The sequence below is a fragment of the Leopardus geoffroyi genome, chromosome C1 (assembly GCF_018350155.1).
Source record: "Leopardus geoffroyi isolate Oge1 chromosome C1, O.geoffroyi_Oge1_pat1.0, whole genome shotgun sequence".
Lineage (NCBI taxonomy): Eukaryota > Metazoa > Chordata > Mammalia > Carnivora > Felidae > Leopardus > Leopardus geoffroyi.
In genome coordinates this window covers 200,203,491-200,222,400 of record NC_059328.1, presented here as the reverse complement: position 1 = coordinate 200,222,400, position 18,910 = coordinate 200,203,491, and the positions used below count along the sequence as shown (strand labels likewise).

The window sequence follows — 18,910 nt, the reverse complement described above, 5'->3', positions numbered from 1 at the left end:
GAGCCTGGAACCTGCTTCAGATTCTGTGTTTCCCTCTTTCTCTGCCTCTCCCCTGCTCACTCTCTGTCTCTCAGTAATAAATAAACGTTAAAAATAAAAAAAAATAAAAAAAATAAAACACTTGTTGTTTTAAGCTGCCAAATTTTGGAGTAATTTGTTACACAGTGTTCAACTAAGTTTCTAGGCCCAACATGGAGTCGCTCCATATCAGCAAGCCAAAACTTAGATAACTTTTGTGTCCCTAGACAGATACCATTTGACTAAAACACAGTATTAACCAGTCAGCCCATCCACAAAAGCCAGCTCTGGGTTCTATACTTCCTTTTTCCTTCTCACACCAAATAAGTTTGACTCTGTGGCCTCAGCCAGTGAGATGCTTTCTATTTGTGTTTTCCTTGTTCCTTATTCTTCTATAAAAGCTTCCTGCTTTCACCTCTGTTTTACAGTCCTCCAAAAGGAGACTGCTTTATGAAGTGTTAAAGTTTGCATCACCTAAATTGTCTTCCTTAATCATTTTTTAAACAGCTTTTTGTGACAAAGAATGAGATCCAGAGCTGACTGCTACTGGCCTATGGGATGAGGCAAGGTTCCCACTGAACCCCTTGAGTTGTTCCCTGTTCCTGTGTTCCTTACAGAAGGGCCATGGGTAAGTCACTCTCAGATTTGAGCTCTGCTCTGGGAGTATATATATATACAAATATATATGGGAATATATATATATACACACATGTACATATATGTATGTAAATTCCCAGAAGATCCTAGAAAGGTTCTTTGGTACTTATATTGGGAATCTGCAACGAGTGGCAGCCATTAGGGAACTCACAAAGCCTGGAGGTAAGTCCATACCGTAAAACTTCTTGGTGGCTTGGGAATATAAGACAAATTTGGGCCATTTTGACCATGAAAATCAAAATTTAACAGAAAAATATTCATTCTCAGCACCTTTTTTTTTATTCCCCCCAAGAGTATCTATAGTCTTTACATCTTAATGACGTCTATATCCAACCACTTGCTTAGGTCAAACATTTTGAAGTCACCCGGAGCTTCTACCCCACAGCCAATCTGTCGGTAAATGCCATCAACTCTAATCTTCAAAATGTGTGCAGAATGTGACCACTCTCTACTGCCACCATGTCCTTGTCATCTCCCTCCTGATTATTGCAACTGTCTTCTAAATGTTTTTCTCTTGTCTACCCCTCTGCAGTCTATTCTCAGCAGAGTAGCCAGACAGAGAAATCCTTTGAAAAACATATACAATCATGATTCAACTGTGCTCTAACTTCCAATGGCCTCCCTTCTTACTCCAAGGAAAAGGCAAAGTGCTTAGAGTGACCCACAGACACTGTGCATCCGGGCCCTTACTCCCCTGCCCTCTTCCACTCCAACCCATCTTGTTCCACTGCAGCCACGGTGGAGTCTCCACGCTTCTTCAACACTCCAGGCATGAGTCCACGTTTGAGGCTCATCCTCTTACCAATGTTACATTTCTTCCCATGGTCAGCCCTCCAGGGAAGCCATCCCTTACATTCATTCCATATACTGTGTATATATTTATTGAGCCCTTACTCTGTGTTACATAATGCTCTAGAGCCTTGGAATACAGTAGTTAATTAAATGGACAAAAATTCCTGCCTCACAGTATAAGGGGGGGCAAATAATAAGCAACATGTAATACAGACATAAATTTGGCCTTAGGTCTTATAGAGCAAAGCAGAACGCACGTGAGAAGATCAAAGTGATACAGAGCCATGTCACTAAGAGGCTGACATTTAAGGAAAGCTTGAGGGAGAAAAAAATAGAGTGACTACAGTATGTGCAAATCCCCTTCACATCCTCCTATACTTTCTCCCCTTTCCTTGTGCAGCCTCCTGTCTATATAGCCTTATCACCATCTAACACACCATAAACTTTACATATAAATAAGAAGGTAATTTTATTAACTTATTGGATGTTCCATAATGAAATAATGTAATAAAATTAGCCTCTGAGAAGCCTCTGGAAAGGAGCCTTTCCCATTTGAATGCATGTAAAAACATTGCTTGAAAAAATATGATCTCTTTAATAGAGAATAGACTCACAAAAACGAAGTACCAGTTTTTCAGGGAACCTGCTGCTTTTGATATAGAATCCTGTTGGACTTAGTGTAGGAAATCAATCAATAAAAATAGCTGGTAGGTGGTAAGAACATATCACGATATTAGAAAAAGGGTATTCTCTCCCTCCCTCCCTCTCTCTCTTTGCTTTTGTCATATGGAGCAGAAAAACCAATTTCTTCCTTATGTAAAGAGACCAATGGAGACTGACTCCTTAGATACTGAGAGGGAGTGCATTTTCCTAAAGCCACTGAAAGCCTATGGCTAAGGAAGAAAGGCTTCAGGGGGTTTTAACACTCTTAGAATTGGGTTGATGACAGGGAATCCACAATCCCTCGATAAGCCAAATAAGTCAGAGTGAGTTAAATATAAGCCGAAGGTAGGTTAGTATCAGGTGAGGCTCCAATTTATAAAGATTGGCTTAGAGCAAAATCAATTTTTCAATACAAGAGAAGCCCTAACTATTAATATTGTTGAATGGATTGCTAAAATTAAAGCATTCTATGAAATTTTATGGTAAACATTCTTCCTGGTTTTCATTAGTTAAAAAAAAAAAAAAGTCATTGGTTGTAGTCACTTCCAGGCTTGACATGTTTCTGTAGCCCACACACTATGATAAAGAATGCTATTAACCTGTGAAATCTGTGGTATATAGTTGAGGTTATTTTGGGGTTGATGGATTTGTGCTGCTTCATTCACATTCTTATAAATGTTAGATCCCTCTTGTGACTAATGATACAGCATGAGTTTGCAAGACCAGCTTGATGGTTTGGGGATCAGATCTGAGGCCCTGGCCTCATTAGCACAGTAACTAACGAGCTGAGCTAATTGGTCACACACCAAAGTAACTTACAAAATGATTATTTATGGAACACCAAAGATAAGGTCTTCAAGTATATTTGTGGCAAGCACAGCATTTTGGTTTCTTTATATGATTTAAAAATAAGAGTAGTAATAAACAGAATAGTGCATCATACTTCCAGGCATAAGGTTTACAATTCTGAACAATTTCCTAAAGGAATTTTTTGACCATAATTCTCCTTTTTTAATAAACATAAAATCATCATGCTCCATCTGAAAATTACTGCCATCATCTATATGTTCCCACCAGCCAAAATCAATTTTGAAGCTTTATTTACTGTCATCAAATATAAAATATTATATTGTTTGCTTTTACAAACTCCAAATGTACTTCTTGAAATGTCTGATATGTCCTTTCTTGCTCTTCTCCTTTCTGTCCATTCCATCTCTAACAATCAGGCTCAAAAAGGAAAGTATGTGTCTTTTGATAGGATTTTCTACAAATGTATGCAGGTGTTAATATCATTTCAAAATATAAAATATAATTTGTATACAGATAGATAGTATGGATCAAACTGTTATTTAATGAGTAGGTTAACAAAACGAGTGCAAACAAGAATATGAGATTGTTATATATAAGTAAAAAATACAAGTAAAGAAGAGTTCTGGCATTCAGTTGCTAAATTACGTGCAAATCTAATGGCCAACATGGCAGTAGACAATAACTTTCAGGGTTAGCTTCTCTTTAGGACAGATGTCATTTGCAATTGATCAGTTTCTACAAGTGAAACACCTAACTGCACAGACACTAAACCCTAAGCAGTAGTGAACAGTAAGTCAAAGGAAGTTGCATTCTCTAGTTATATGGTCCTTAGGTGGTCTTATTTACATGATATTAAAAGATAACAGCATCATCTTTTCTCCAAATTTCTGGTAACTTAATGTGAACATGTGATACAAAAGAATAAGTGATAAGGTGGTGGGGTTTTGTGGGAGAGCTTTGTGTAGTGATTGTGTAATTGTGTAGTATCCCACACTCCCTTTCTCTATTCATAGATTCCCAAGATCACCTTTCTTAGGAAATTTTATCTTACACCAACTTCTGAATAGTCCTGTGGACGGTTGCCTTTCTTGACTTTCTGATCTTCCCTATCCCATGCCATTCTGCTTTGGGACTGATCACTACCCTTTTTTGACGTTAACAATGCCTACGTTTTCTGGAAAATAGGCCACCCTTGATTGGATGCAGAGGGATAGATGGACAACCTGCTACACCTCCTTCTATTCTCCACCCTTTAACCCTTTAGCTCCATACCTCAGTGGGCTGAACAGATATATCTGACTCACTTATCATGTTAGGAGTAAAGAGAATTACTACACAAAAATTTTAAGCAGTATGCTGCATGTCATTATTCTCAGTGCCCGAGGGAAAAGCTCCCAAAGACTAGAACCTTTGTAGAGGTTTTCCTTTGTGGACACAACTCAGATTCCTTCCTTCCTTGATATCCTACCCTCAATTCCATATTTCTCCGCACTTGCTTTCTTATTCATACATACACTGTATGAACCTCCAGTTTCCCTTTTGGGAAACTCACTTCTCCATTCACAGGGATGTGTCTGATCTTCCTCTACCATTTAATCTCTAGAAATAATAATGCAGAGCATGTTTCTAAATATCTGAGTTATTTAAGCTAGAATGTCATCCCTGGTGGCTTCACCATGATAGACTAAAGTGGGCACTAATTGAACTCAAATGGCTTTCTTCATTCTTTCTTTCCCATCCCTCCTCCAATGTTAAACACAGATATACTCTCTCATTGGAAGTTTTCAATTACCAAGTTTAATACATACACAGACACACATATTTCTGAGGGATAGAGGTACTTCTCAGAGAGGAAGAGAAACCTTTACCTAAGCATAACAATTTGCCACTGCTCACACATATATATATTTATAACACTTTATTTACATTTATTGCCCTGAGGTACCCTTTAACAAAGTTTCCTCAAAACTATGCCTTTTTCAAGTAACTCTAGAGGAATTTGCCTTTGCTCCGATACTTTTAATACAGAAAGAACTGGATAAACTGAAATGACTGCATTCCTGGGAGCAAAATGGAGCATCTCTGTTTCACTTATTTTAAGCAGAAGGAAGAGCCATAAGAGGACTTCTTTACCTCATGCCCAAGTATCATTTCCTGTCTTCCCAGGAATCAGCAGGGGTGTTCTTTCAGTTAGACTTACTCTGTTTGGCAAGAACATGACAGAAAGTTCTAAAGCATTTTTTATGGGCTGAATTGTGTTTCCTCAAAATACGGGTTTAAGTCCTAACACCCAGTACTTGTGAATGTGACTGTATTTTGAAATGGGGTCTTTGTACATATAATCAAGTTAAGATTAAGTCATACTGAATTAGGGAGGGCCCTAATCCAATATGAATAGTGTCCTTATAATAGATGAGATAAAGGAGGGATCTTCTCCTGAAGACTTTGCAGAGATCATGGCCCTGCCAACACCTTGATTTTGAACTTCTATCCTTTCAGAAGAATGGAGGAATACATTTATGTTGTTTTAAGCCTCTCAATTTGTGGTACTTAATTACAACAGAAGTAGCAAACTGATAATATAACTATAATCGTCATCATCATAGATACTGTTAATGATATCTACTATGTGGCATTCACTATGTCATTTGCTTGACTGATTTGCATGCTAGATGACAGTGTAGATTCTTGAGTCAGAGTTCCTGAGTTCAAAATCTGGCTCACACTAACTAGGTGTGTGACGTAGGACAAGTTATACAACTGTTACCTAGTCTTTCTCTTATTTTCTCAAATCATTATAATAGCCTTGAAAAATTGATATTAATATCTCCATGTAACAGTAGAGCCTTCTGAGGCATTGAGAAATTTACCTATAAATTTGACTATAAACCCATGAAAATGCAGTCAGTAAGTGAGCTATCAGATGTATTTCAATTATACTTTTTAACTTCTTATTTTTAAATAATTTTAAATTCATAGTATGATAGGGAAAAATAGAATGAAAGAGGCTGAAAGGAAAAGGTTAGAACCTTGGGTGGGGAAAAAACACATGCTTTGGAACAATGCTCAGAACCTCTGGCCTCTAGCAATCTCCTTCAGGCAGAAGGTTCCTCTTAAGAATGTAACAGACACCACCTAACCTCCCCCCCCCCACCTCAGGTTTCCCTCAGGAAATTGACAAAAGATCTGACTAAAAATAAGTAGACTGTAAAACAGTTGACCCACAAGGAAACTGGTATGGCCATAGACCACCCCTCATAGTGTGGAAACAAGCCGATCAAAAAGGAATGACTACGCATTTAGAGTTACCTAGCCAGTAAGGGTAGAACCTGAGGAGAAACAAGGGAGAAGGAAAGGGGGCCAACCAGACCCTATAAAACAGTCCTTTGCCTATAGTCCACAAGTATTCACTTTCCCATGCCCCCTCTCTGCAAAGAGAGATTTCATACTATCCTTACTTTCTAATCTTATACTTTAATAACGTTTTACCTGCTGCTCCTTTTATTCTGAGCACCTTTTCATTCTTCAAAGCGGCAAGACAATGAAACCTGGGTATTGAGGTAAAATATCCTACAACAATAGAAAAATTATAAGAATAATACAAAGAATTCTCACATCCTTTTACCTAGACTCCCCAATTGTTAACTTTTTTTTTATCACATTTTTCTTATCACTGGGTTTCTCTCTCTGTCTCTTTGTGTGTGTGTGTGTGTGTGTGTGTGTGTGTGTGTGTGTGTGTGTTATATAAAATATATATTATTTTTTTCCTAAGCCACTTGAGGTTTAGACATGTGTCCTTTTCTTCCTTGATACTTAAATATGTGGTTCCTAAAAAAAATATGTAGTTCCTAAAAACAAGAGCCCTCTCCCATCTAATGAAAGTACAACCATGAAAATGAGGAAATTAAGACTGATACTTAGCATGTTGTATATTTATTAAATGAAATGAATTTAATCTAAGAATAGCATACATACAAAAAAGTACACAAATCATAGACACACAGCACATACACACCTTAATGAACTTCCACCTGGTTAGCACACCCAGATAAGTACCTGGCAGATCAGGAAATAGATCGTTATCAGCCCCCAGAATCTTCCTACCCTGTGTCCCTTCCCAGTTACTTCTTCCTCTTCTACCTCCTCCTCCTCAAAGGTAACCATTATCCTGACTTCTATAAATATAGATTAGTTTTGACTGGTTTTGAGCTTTATACGAAAGGAATTACATAACTATGAACTATGTTCTTTTTTTTTCCCTGCTTCAAAAGACTGATTTCCTTCACTCAGTATTAATATATGAGGTTCATTCTTGTTGTTGAGTATCTCTGTAATTTGTTTATTTTTTAATGCTGTCTAGTATTTCATCGTCTGAATACGTCTCAGTTTATCCATTCTACTGCTGTGGGACATGTGGATTGTTCTCAGTGTTGGACCAGATGTGCCCACATGTATACAATTCTGTTGGAGTTACTAGGAGTACAATGGTTAGGTCATAGGGCATGGATAAGTTCAGTTTTAGTACATACTGTACTGCCAAATAGTTTACCAAAGTGATTGTACATTCTTCAGTAGTCAATGAGAATTCTAGTTGCTTCATATCCTTACCAACACTTGGTATTATTTTTCTTTTTTAATTCTAGCCTTTGTGGTGGATGTATGGTTGTATCTATTGTGGTTTTAATTTTTATTATTCTGATGACAAGTGAGATTGAATATTTTTTCATGTACTTACAGACTATAGTACTTGAATATACTACCTACCTGACCCCAGAGTTAATTTTCTTTTAAGTTGTTATTCTATATATTTTTTATACATCATGAAGGAAAGTTTTACTTGGTCAATGTGAATTAAATGAATACTGTAATAATAGTCCTGTAAGAGCACCATCATCAGTTGTTGTATTATCTATATATTATTGCACATATACCAAATTACTTTAAAACTTGCTATCTTAAAACAATAAATAAACATTTATTATTATTATTATTCTGTAGGTCAAGTATTTTGGGGCACACAAACTAGGTTAGTTAAGTGGTTCTAACTCGGGGTGTCAGGAATCACAGGGTTACAGTCAAGATGTCAGCTTGAGCATCTCAACAAGGACTGGAGGTCTTGCTTCAAAGGTGGCTCACTCGTAAGGCTGGAAAGTTGATGCTGGCTAGAAGCAGGAGACCTCAGCTCCTCACAACATGGCTGTCTCCATAAGGCTGCTTAAGTGTCCTTACAACATGGTGGTTGGCTTCCACCAGAGTGAGTGATCCAAGAGATAGGATGGTGGGTACAATGTATTTGATGACCTAGCCTGTGAAGTCACACTTGTCATTTCCAAGGTACTCTTTTGGCTACACAGGGGACCCATATTCAGTGTGACTACACAAGGGTCATCTTAGAGGTTGGCTGCCACAGTTACTCTTTAAACTCAGTTACCCAAGGTTTTTTGTTTGTTTGTTTGCTTGTTTGTTTTTTAAATGTAGATGGAGAAAAAAATTACTTAATACATGTGTATTGACATGACAAAAGCAATAAATTGATTTTTAGGATAGCTAACTTCTATTTCTTATTAAGTGTTTCAGAGATTTGTAAGAGTAAATAGGTTTGGATATCTTTAAGTTCCTTTTACTCCTTTCTGTTCCTCTTTCTCATATTTGATGAGGTTATGGAGTAAACATATTTGGTGTGTATGAAAGTATTTTGCAGTGAAGTCAGCATCTGTATAGAAGATCGATCAGCAACTACTTCTCTTGGTTAGCTGTGGGATAAGGGATGAACAAAAAGAAAGAAGGGGAGGTTCAGACAGATGGAAAGCCTGGGCAGGTCAGAGTTACTGCATATTAAAGGTTTTACTTCTTCTAAGATAAGTAATATCTTAGATATTTTAGATATACAAAATATTGTATATCTCCTGTCTATCTGTCTGTCTACGTACCCACCTCCCCATCTATTTCTAGCATCTTTTACTGAGTGGGCCAGGCATCTTTTTATGTTTAACACTTATCTGAGAAATGAGTGAATAATTACAAGTGAAGTAGGCATTAACAAAATGTTTTTGTTACTCCAGCATTTAAATCCATTAACTTTTCCACGTTGTCTTGCTGTTTGCTAACAGTAAGTAATCTAATGTATTATGACAAAGTCTAGTCACTGTTCAACAGTTTCTCTTGATTGTACTCAAAGCTGTACTTTTTAAATTTTTTTTTAATTAAAAAAATTTTTTAATGTTTATTTTTGAGAGAGAGAGCATGAGCACAGGAGGGGCAGATAGAGAGGGAGACATACAATCTGAAGCAGGCTCCAGGCTCTGAGCTGTCAGCCCAGAGCCAGACACGACACTCGAACTCACGAAGTGAGAGATCATGACCTGAGCTGAAGTGGGATGCTTAACTGACTGAGCCATCCAGGCGTCCCTAATTTTTTTTTTTTAATTTTTTATGTTTATTTAATTTTGAGAGAGAGAGAAAGAGAGAGAGCATGAGTGGGGGACAAACAGAGAGGGAGGGAGACACAATCTGAAGCAACCTCTCCTCTGTCAGCTCAAAGCCCAATGTGGCGCTCGAACTCAGGAACTGTGAGATCCTAAGATCATGACCCAAGCCAAAGCCAAGAAAGAGTTGGATGCTCAACTGACTGAGCCACCCAGGCAACCCTTTAAAGTACTTCTTCTTTTTTTTTTTTTAAATGTTTATTCACTTTTTGAGAGACAGAGAGTGAGCAGAAGAGGGGCAGAGAGAGAGAGAGAAACACAGGATCTGAAGCAGGCTCCAGGATTCTAGGCCGTCAGCACAGAACCTGTCACGGGGCTCAAACTTACGAGCTATTAGATCATGACCTAAGCCTAAGTTGGACGCCCAACTGACTGAGCCACCCAGGCGCCCCTAAAGTACTTTTTTTTTTTTTCTTTCTTTTTTTTTATGGAATTAGCCTTTTGGTTCTGAACTAAAGTACTTTTTAAAATATATTCTCCTATTTCTAATCTTCTGGGAATATGTCTGAGTTAAATAAAAAACTAGACCAAAGCTGTCTGACCTAAGATGTTTATCCTAGTATCAAAATAATTAACATTTAATGAGAAAATACAGACATGGTGCTTAGCTCTTTTATATGTTTACTGTCGCAACCCTATAAAGTAGCTGGTATTATTATCCTAATTTTTATGAATGAGAAAATTACAGTTTAGAGAGATTAAGAACTTGACTGAGGTCACATAGCTAATAAGTGGTGGAGCCAGCCAGGAATTGAACCAAATCATTGATTCTGAAAACATCTTCTTAACCTGTTTAAAAAGTTACATGTTCCACAATAGAAGGATGCTTATGTGCATTATAACTTCAATATAATATTATACAGTTATTGGAGATTATGTGCCCAAATAATTTTTATTGGGTTTTAAAAATACATATAGTTTAATAGTAAACAAAAGAATAAGATACACACTTATATGATACTCACAAAATCTCAGCTATAGAGAAAACTAAATATGTATGAGTATCTACAGGAAAAAGAAAAGGGAAGTAGTATATACAAACATTAATGATGTTTATCTTTAAATGTGGTAAGACTATGGATGATTTTTTATTTTTTTTATTATGCCTTTTTTTTTCATTTTCTGTTTTGATGTTTCTTCATTTTTGAGAGACACAGAGAGAGAGACAGAGTGCAAGTGGGGGTGCGGTAGAGAGAGAGAGATACAGAATCTGAAGCAGACTCCAGGCTCTGAGCTGTCAGCACAGAGCCCTACGCAGGGCTTGGACTCACAAACTGTGAGATCATGACCTGAGCTGAAGTCAAACACTTAACTGAGGTGCCCCTTATTATGCATTTCTATAATGAACTAGCATTACTCTTATAATCAGGAAAAAAGTAATAAAAACCTTTAATACCATATAAAAGAGAGGAAATATAAAGACTTGATTTCAACGATTAAAGGAATAAGGCTGTTTAATAACTGCTGTATCTGTTAAAAGGTACAGACCATTCAATTAGATCTGTTTCTGATGTGTAGGACTATCAGATGTTCACACGCAATGTAATGTTCTCCTGCTTGCTGTATTCCCTTTTTCTTTCCGCCTTATGTTGGCGATAAAGGAGAAAGTGTGTGTTTCTCATTGGGAAGTTGGCATTTGAACGAGACCGCTGCTTTTCTCAGCTTAAAGAAGATAAAAGGAGTTATCAAGTAATGTTTTCTTTCACCTAAGGATGTTGGTCCCACTCCAACAATTGGAATTGATTGAACTCCAGTGCTTGCAAATTTAAAAGCCTAACACAGGGATCTGCTCACTCTGAATTTTACAAATCAATGGATAAACTCAAAACAAAAACCCATTACAGAGCACCTTAATGTTTATCTGTTTGGTAAGATAAACATTGTATACAAGCATTTTCAACTGTGAGCTTCAAGAATAGCACTGTGAGATCTATATTGGATATTAAAAATTTGCATAGAACTATAAAGGTAGGACAAACCCAAAGGAGAAAATTGCTTTTTGAAAAATCAAGTCTTCAGATCCATATTTTCAATTAAATTATGTTTCATTCATCTAGACTAGAGTCATTTCTCTTGACTTTTAATAACATTTTTATTATTGCCTATGTAATGTAGCATCACATGAAACAAGTGTGTGCCATTGGTACTCGATTAAGAGTATTGCTTCATGGAAGCCTGTAAAGCATTGAACCAGGCAAAAGAAATGATATTAAATAGATTTATATTTGATGAGCATAATGATTGCTAATTAGTTTTCCATTTAGCTCTGATCTTGTCAAATCCAAATCTTGACATTAATTTTCGACTTCAACAGGGTGCCTGGGTGGCTCAGTTGGTTAAGCATCCAGCTTTGGCTCAGGTCATGATCTCATGGTTCGTAAGTTGGAGCCCCACGTTGGGCTCTGTGCTGACAGCTCAGAGCCTGGAGCCTGCTTCGGATTCTGTGTCTCCTCTCTTTGCCCCTCCCTCGCGTGCTGTCTCTCTCTCTCTCTCTGTCTCTCAAAAATTAACATTAAAAAAATTAGTTTAAATTTGGACTTCAGTGCTTTGCTTACTGAGATCAACCAAACTGGAGGAAAAGATTAAAAAAAAAAACATAGATCTGTATGGAATCCATACTTTTGCATAAAAAGATTAATTTTTCAACTTCAGTCCATAGACTTAAGGGCCTTAACATCGAGATCAGAGCTTTTACACATTGTCTTTGATGATGCACCAGGTTCCCTCCTCCCAATTTGTCACAGACTAATAGTTTGATAAAATACAATAAAACTGAAGTACTAGAATAGTGGAAGCATGAAAATAAAGACACACAAAACAGAAACACATTTTTTATTAGTAGTTTCAACAGGTATACATTATTGTCAAATATTTCTAAAAGTTTAAAATCCTTACTCTTAATTTCTGTACTTCTCTTCCCATGAACCAACAACACACCATTCTTGGACCTGCAGCAGGTATACAGACCACAGTTCAGTGTGGCGGTGGGTTTTGCCGTTCATATCCAAGCCCCATGCTGTTTTTTGGCTCAGGCTGGAAATCTAATAGGGACTTCAGATTAGGGACTTCTTTAACCCAGAGAATTTGATGAGGCTAACTTTGTCATCCTCACCTCCACCTTCCCTTGAGGAAGTCTACAGACTATAATTATACCTGTGTGGTACCCAAATCCATCATTTGTAGTGTCCTGATGTTCTCCTTGGATTTATAAACACTGAGGCATTTGTTCCCAAGGTTCAGCTAGCTGTGGTTTCACTAGGATTCAAATTTAGGTTTGCTTGCATTCAGAGACCACCTAATCTAATCTAGCCTTCCACCTAAAATAAAATGTTATGCTCTGGGAGATTTGGTGCTGGGCACTTTTTAACGTTTATTTTATTTTTGAGACAGAGAGAGACAGAGCATGAACGGGGGAGAGGCAGAGAGAGAGGGAGACACAGAATTGGAAACAGGCTCCAGGCTCTGAGCCATCAGCCCAGAGCCTGACATGGGGCTCGAACTCCCGGACCGCGAGATCGTGACCTGGCTGAAGTCGGACGCTTAACCGACTGCGCCACCCAGGCGCCCCTGGGCACTTTTTTCTAAGGACAATTCTAGAAGTCCAGTGCATGGTCCATGTTGCCATAGATCATTAACATGGTTAAGGTCCCGATGCCACATTGATCCTCAACCTTTATGTGGCTATTAACAATCTACTTGGTATGCATAGCATTATGAGTAACTTTATAGCCACTCAGTGTATTCCAATTAGGAGTTATTTCCCCCCACATTACTCCATTTATTCCTAACTAGGAATTAACTCTCAAATTAACTACAGCATGTTCATTTACCTCTGAAAACGAAACGTGTGAGTTGTTGAATGTCAAGCTCTGCCTCATGAGAAGGAAACTCTAGAGTGAATTCTCATTCAGCACAGGTAAGATAAGATTATTTGCCTTTTTTGGCAAATTATTTGGTGGTGAAATATGCTGATCATATTCTAGTGCTGAATATTTACCTCTTAGACTGATGATATTCGTCACCAGTTTATCTATAGGAATATTTTAAAGACAGATTGGGTTTAGAGTAAATCATTTAGGATGGATGGAACTTGCTTTAGGAAGTAGCTTAAATGTAAACAAGGTTCAAAAAAAAAGCTCAAAATATGCAAATATTCAGAGATACAATTTAGGTGCTTCAGAAATGCCATGTATTAGTGGAAGCCACATTGATGGGTCCATGTCTTAGGATGGTTGTAGGCACCTGAGTGGCTCAGTTGGTTGAGCAGCAACTCTTGATTTTGGCTCAGGTTATGATCCCAGTGTCATGGAATTGAGCCCTGTGTTGGGCTCCATGCTGAGCATGGAGCCTGCTTGACATTTTCTCTCTCCCTCTGCCCCTGCTTGTGTGCTCTCATAAATAAATAAATAAGTAAACAAAGAAATAAATAAGGTCGTTGCACAAGATATCTTCATTTTGCCTTAATCCTTACTTTTCCCATTCCATTCCAAACTATTTCAAGAGCATATGTTGGTCATTTCTGAGTTGATACTGGGCCAGGACTCACTCAAGAGCACCAAATTCCAAAACAGCCACTTGTGCACACCTACTTCGTCTGGATTCACCATGCAAGATGCGTGCACTAAGGATGAGGCCAGGCCTATGAATACTGTTTATTACTATATGGGTTTGATGCCAATACCCTGTGTGGAATTCCTAAGCCTGAAAGATTGTGCTGGACTACACAGGGCTAAAACCATCAACTATGTGTCTTTCGTCAAAGACCTAACTAAAAGGAATTCCCCCGGATCTTCTTATTCTAGTGACAGAAAGAAAGAAAGAAAGAAAGAAAGAAAGAAAGAAAGAAAGAGGAAGGGAAGGGGAGGGGAGGGGAGGGGAGGGGAGGGGAGGGGAGGGGAGGGGAGGGATGATATTCTCCCCCTAAGATCTAGAGTGAAGTGGGCTAATGCTCTACTCCAGGCCAAGCATTCCTTTTGCAAAATAGAAAGTATGGTTTGGGTGGCTGGTGAGGGGGAGTCAGCAGAAGGAGTTAATTTGTGTATGGAAAACAGTGCCTCTTCTCTTCAGCAACTGGTGGGGAAGTCATTTTAATGAGACAAGTCAGAAAGGATAGGATCTCTAAGAAACCAAATGAAGCTGGAGGACATTGACAGAGAAGTGGAAGGTTTTGTTTCCTTACCGTGCTTCCTTACCATGACACTGAACGTTCTTCCCTCTGCCTCAACACCATGGCCAGCAAAGGTCCTCAGAAACTAACATTGCTTCTCCTTAACAGTGGAGGGCAGGGAAGACTGCACCCTTGATCTGACCCCAGAGGCCGATGATGTGTATTGTCCAACAGATGGTTAATGCTGTGGTCATGATTTACCTCCCCAGGCATGTCTAGGGTCTGCCAACTGTATCAGGGGAGAGGTGAACCAGAAGATAATGCCTCTTCCCTACCAGTCTTCCATATTGCTTGTGCTGCTTCATTCCTCCCACATTCCATTTAAATTAAGGGAGGCACAAGTCCCTGCTGCTTTGCATTGTGATGAGCTGTATCTGATCGCAGCCTCTGAACGGGCTTGCTATGCGGCAGATCAGCTAGGAGCATGAATCAATTAAGAGGCTATTAGGTTCAGCCTCTCAGGCCATGGCACAGTCAGCTTCACACTGTCTTCATTATATATGAAATCCCCAAAGAGAATAATCCCTTATCTAAACTTTCATTATATTTTATAGTAGAATGAATATGGATCGATAATAACTTTTGTTCTAATATAACATTAGTTTCAGAAGAATTTCACTCTTTTCCTCTTTCTCTATCAAGAAATCAAATTATAACCATAAAAATAAAAGCTTTTCTACTTTAGGACTCTGTGAACAGTGGTTCTCTTTATAATATTAATATTTTAGCTTATATTTTAAAATAAGCTTTAAAATATTATAAAATAAGATTTTATACAACGTACAATTAAATTTGCTTTTCAGAACATGAACTTACATTTGGATGTTTTTGAAAATTAACCTTTTTTACATAAAAGCTGTAGGGGAGGAAAACTTTTTTCTAGGTTCTTTGGCCTAATAATTAGATTGACACAGACAAGTTAACAGCAGAAAGACAATTTAATTTTGTGTGTATGGGAGTTCATAGAAATAGAGATTCAAAGGAGTGACCAAAGCAGGCAGTTTTTATACCTTTTATTCAAATACACAATTATTTGTGAATTATTTTGACCAAGGGGTTTGGGCTTGGTGTAGCAAATTAATGAATAATTAGCAAGGTTTGTTTATACACCGTTGGCCAGGAATTGCCTACCTCTGGTGAGAAGCATGCCTCCTACCTACCAGGTGCAAGGAGGGTACTCTTCACATGGGGAATTTATTTCCTGCTTTCAGAGGGACAGAAGACATTTCTTGCATGAGATATTTCTTAAGTAATTTTAATTTTAGTAGTCCGTATCTTAAAGTGGCACATTTTGAGGTGGCCTGTCCTGAATCCCATCGCTATGAAATTAGGTCATATATTATTAATACATAATAATTATATATTATTTTTAATTTAAGTTTTTAAAACTGGGAAGTCCATCAAATATATGGGCAAGAATGGAAAATAAAATTATAGGAATTCATTCTTTATATATCTACTACGAAGCTTTAGTAAAATAGTATTATGCCATTTATACCTGAATACCTTCTGAAGAAATCCAGATGTAACTGTGGCCATCTTTAATTCCCCCCTCCCATTACCCTTCCTTGCTATGAGACATAATCACTATTATGAAATCAATTTGCATCATTCCTGTGGTTTGTATATTTTTATTCTGTATACATAGAAACTATATAGTCTTAGTTTACATCCTGTCATACTGTGCATATCTTTCTCCAACTTGATTTTCAAATTCAACATTTCAGATAGAATTTTTGACCTGGGAATCCTGGAACATGTATACAGCTAGATAAACTCCAAGCCTTAATTAATTAATTAATTACTTTATTTATTTATTCAAGAGAGCACAAGCACACACGCCAGCAGGAGAGAGGGCAGAGAGGGGGAGACAGAGAATCCCATGCTGACTCTTCACTGACCTGAGGCTCCTCCTCAGAATCCATGAGATCATGACATGAGCTGAGCCGAAATCAAGAGTCGGAGGCTTAACTGACTGAGCCACCCTGGTGCCCCAACCCCAAGCCTTTAAATTTGTGCTACCTGAACTTCTGAAAGTATAGGCGGTTGCATAATTTTCTGAGAAATAAGTTCATAGCTTTCTCAAAATTCTCAGCTTTATCTTTGACCTCAGAAGTCTGTCTTCAAAATTTCGAGATTTCATTAACATACAAAGCTTTCTTTCTAATCGAGATGTGTAGTTCATTTATTTCCTGTATTTTTTCCTATATGTTCTTCTATTCTGTGTGCAGCATTGAAAAAAATGATGATTCTATTGATAGGCTTTTTTTTTTTTTTTTTTTTTTTCTTTTGGGAGGTAAGGCACGCTGTTTTGAGGGCTGGGAAGGACTTAGTAAAACTGCAGGTGCCACTCCGACCGCTCGAGGGCACTAGCACAATTAAAAACAGAAAAGGCATCTTTTCAGAGCACAGAAATACAGATGCCAAATGAGTTGCTTGCAAGATCTTCACATATTTATTTATCTCTGTTTACAGATCCCTACATCGAGCTTCTAACATGTTCTAAAACTTTTGTGTTCAACCTATTTTCATGTTACCAGTCTTATAAAATTTAAAGCAGACCTGAAAGAGACGCCCTTAAATGAAGAAGAACACTGCGGCTAGATTCTGACTCATTATCTAGTCATTGCTGAATTTTTAAGATGCAGTTACTGGTCAATTAATTGATATCTTTATCAATGAAAAATAACGTAATTTAAGAGTTTACATAGAAAAAGGAGCCTCTTCATTTAAGACTTTCCTAAAAATGCTGTGTCATTTGTGCCTCCCTTGTTACACATCCACTCTTTGGGAACACTCCCTATCTTTCTTTTGCCAATTAAGAAGGCTGTGGGCATTTTGCATCCTGAAGGCTGTGCTGCTGGGGACTCTGGCAGCAAGCAGCTATTTCTCCAGAGATCCTGCCCATCACCCATTTGCTTTCTGTGTGTGTGTTGAAAGAGCTAAGTTAGACAGGGATCAATTTCCCTTCTCCTAAATGAGAACCACCTGAGGGCTTCATATGTGCTAACTGAAATTGTCAATTAAGAGCCGGGAAAAGGCAACCTAAGCAAGTATTTTAACACTAGAACATTAAAATCACTTCTGTTTATAAAGCACTTCACAATTTACAAGAAGTGTTTGCCCGACAACAATTCCAAGGTAAGAAAGAAATAAATGGCTGTTCCCATTTTATGGATCAGAAAACTGATGCTCCTGAAATATTCCATGCTGTGGACTATTCATGACCATGGTTGCCCCTTCTTGTTAACAAGTGGCAGAGTAAAGACCTTTCTGAAGGTTTCCTGCTTTTTAATCAGCTGGGAGTCTTATCTATTTATTGATCTATCCTTTCCTTACTTGTTCTGAATAAATTTCTTTTTTGACATTTAACATGGAGTCTTTTTAAAAAATTAATGTTATTTAATCCATTTTCCATATTTTGTTCTACATTCCCCCCCTAAATCCTTGTTTTGACCATTATTTTGATACAGTCTCAGTATTATCTAGTGGGCATGTAGCTGTTAATTCATTTGCTCTGTTGAACAAAACAAAGATCCCATCCAAATGGAATTTACATTTTAGAGGAGGGAGGACACATCATAAATAATCATAATAAGTAAATTATATCATATGTTAGAAGGTGCTACATGCTATAGAAAAATGATAAACAGAGCTGAAGAAGGACCATGGCAAGTCACAGGTGGGGGCTGAAGTTTTAAGAAGGGCTTTCCTGAGAAGGAGGTGAGTGAGTTAGTCCTCTGAATATCTGGAAGAAGGCAGACAGAACCAGTAAAAAACAGGCCTTCAGGCCAGAGACTGCTGGCTTGTTGGGGATGACAAAGGAAGGGACTGGCATGGTTGTGGTGGAGAGAATGGAACACACAAAGGGAGAAGTGTGCTGTGAGGTAGCCCATGAGAAGACTGGGCTGCTGTAAGGACTTTGACTTTGACTTTGATTCTGAGTGAAATGGGTGGCCATGGAGTGGAAAGACATTATCAGAGTAAATATTTTAACAGGATCACTCTGGCTCAAAATAGAATATGTCACTGATTGAAACAAATAGGTGACAATTATATCGATCCAGATCAAATGTACCAAATGGTGGTGGAGGGGTGAGAAATGGTCTGCCAATCCAATTTCCTGATGACTGAAAGTATGTTGTGAGAGAAAGAAAAGAGGTAAGAATGGCTCCAAGTTTTGTACCCAAGCAACTGGACAGATGGAGGTGCCATCAACTAAGAGGGTGAATATAGGCTATGAATGGTGCAGGCTGGTAGCTTGGGGGGGGGGGGCAGACCAGGAATTCAGATCAGAATTATTAGCTTTAAGATATAA

General features: G+C 37.9%; 1 protein-coding gene across 1 annotated transcript in view; it reads left to right on the top strand.

Annotated features, from left to right (window-relative positions):
- Positions 1–623: 623 nt before the first annotated feature.
- The window catches only part of ABCA12 (ATP binding cassette subfamily A member 12), a 281,717-nt gene continuing 263,430 nt past the window's right edge, over positions 624–18,910 (top strand). Inside the window, exon 1 of the mRNA XM_045481142.1 lies at positions 624–646. The gene's annotated coding sequence lies outside the window, so the exon portion shown is untranslated. The remainder of the gene's footprint in view (positions 647–18,910) is intronic.